The 1,899-nt window shown below is 39.4% G+C and overlaps 1 long non-coding RNA gene across 1 annotated transcript; it reads right to left on the minus strand.

Annotated features, from left to right (window-relative positions):
* Window positions 1–223: 223 nt before the first annotated feature.
* On the minus strand, window positions 224–1,425 carry LOC146789426 (uncharacterized). Its single transcript, XR_014969798.1, has 4 exons — window positions 1,304–1,425; window positions 718–823; window positions 533–624; window positions 224–439 (listed from the first exon to the last, which is right to left on the minus strand). It is a non-coding gene; the product is annotated as an uncharacterized LOC146789426 (long non-coding RNA).
* Between the last annotated feature and the right edge of the window lie 474 nt (window positions 1,426–1,899).

The following is a 1,899-nucleotide window of genomic DNA, read 5'->3' on the forward strand; positions in this document are numbered from 1 at the left end:
CAGAATCGATATCAAAGGATACAAAAAAATGATGTCAAAGTGTTATTTAATCACACGTTGGCAAGATACACATTTTTATAAATAGATTAGGCATTTGTCAAATAGTGCGGGGTGCCATGGGAAGGAAGGGGGTAGTGAATTCAGGTGAGGTAAAAGGGGGAAGTGACATATAAATTATATCAAACTGTCACAACTTAATTGTAAGGCAAAACAATTTTTTAAGCCACAAAATCCAGACGAAGTTCATTAGTTTGAATATAGATTGTTTACAAAAACCATGTACAAAACAGAAGAACACAGTGTAAGTTACACTGTTGAGAGTACTGGCAATGTCATATTGTCGACGTTTCGACCCCAAGACATGGGTAGGTTAGTTGGCTCCTTACTAACGGGGTCTTCTTCAGGACAAGGGTGATGGTGTAACACGGAGGAATGGCACCTACAATGATATTAAGTCAGTGTTACAAAAGAATTTCGGGTCCCACCAGGGAAAGTGAAAGGGACTCATTAAGGAAGTAATCGCTATATTTACCATATTCAAAGGTGGACATATAGTCAATGTTGACTTGGCGTCAAATGGCGCAGGGGCAGATAGGCTCCAATTGAGGGTGGGGTGAGTGACACCTACAAAGAATTATGAGGTGTCATTATAATGATCCACAAAATAAATAAAGGATTCATTGAAAATCACAAAAAACCGGAGTGAGAGTGACTTACTCATTTATGATCACAGTCGCACCGGAGAAATTAATACCTCCAAAGTCACACGCCGTGGCGCACCATCGGTGGGAAAAGTGAAATTAATCACAACGAAATTAAGCCTCTAAAAATAAAGTGAAAGAACGGCAATGTAAAAACACTTAAAACCCAAACCTAGAGGAAATACAGCGCAAGGGACAAGGTACCAAGAGCTATCATCAGCAAAAGAAAGTTCATTAGATTTGAGACTAAACAGCACACTCGACATGAGACCCACCAGATAAGCTACGGGTCGCAGTGGGAAAGGCAACAGCCAGAGATCTATACCCTTGTTTAAGGAGTAATATATTACGAATATGCAAGTAGGGTCATGTATACAGGTCGAGCCTCAATGAGGAAACCATTACTCAGAAGAGAAAGCGGATTGTCAAACAGAGAATATCGAGCAAGAGTATAAATTCACCATAAGCAAAGAAAAATGTGTACTTTTAAATCAAACTGAGTGCCAAAAATGCTAAACAGACTTAACCCTCGACCATTTAATCTTACACGGAATTAAATCGAACAGCTAAAAACCAACGTACAGGGGGAGAGCATCCCTTACCGTGGGCAGCAGCAGCAAAGGCTGTCCTCAGAGTTTGTGAACAAAGCACTAAATCAACACTGAGTGATCGTTAAAATAGAGAGGCCCGGGCCACATGACGTGCAGCACGGCGCAGACGCTAGATGCTTGCAGTCAAAATGTATTAGAAGAAAGACAACAGAGGTTGTTTTCTTCCGAATAGTTAAAGGATATTACATTAATACATTTCTAAAAAAATACATTTCTAAAAGAAAGGGGGAGGTTGGGCCCGTGTAACTCAGGGATAATCAGGACAATTCTACACTTTTCTTGACAGTGGTTAGCCTTGTAAATACCACGTAATTAGTTAAATGCAGCCTGGATAAATACAATGCTGACAACGCGTCTATATTGCACATAATAGTTAGGCATAGAAAACGCACAAGCATAGCAGATGTACATTATTCAGGGAAAATCAAGTTGGAGACAATAAACATCAAACATTATGAAAACATGTTTAACATGTATATAGGCCGTGGACAGTGGCAAAGGTTCAGAAGGAAGTTCCTCATGACTCAATTAATAGATAGTAAAGGTAGTTATACACTTTTCATGACAATAGTTAGCGTTGTAAATAC

This window comes from Triturus cristatus, chromosome 10 (assembly GCF_964204655.1).
Source record: "Triturus cristatus chromosome 10, aTriCri1.1, whole genome shotgun sequence".
Lineage (NCBI taxonomy): Eukaryota > Metazoa > Chordata > Amphibia > Caudata > Salamandridae > Triturus > Triturus cristatus.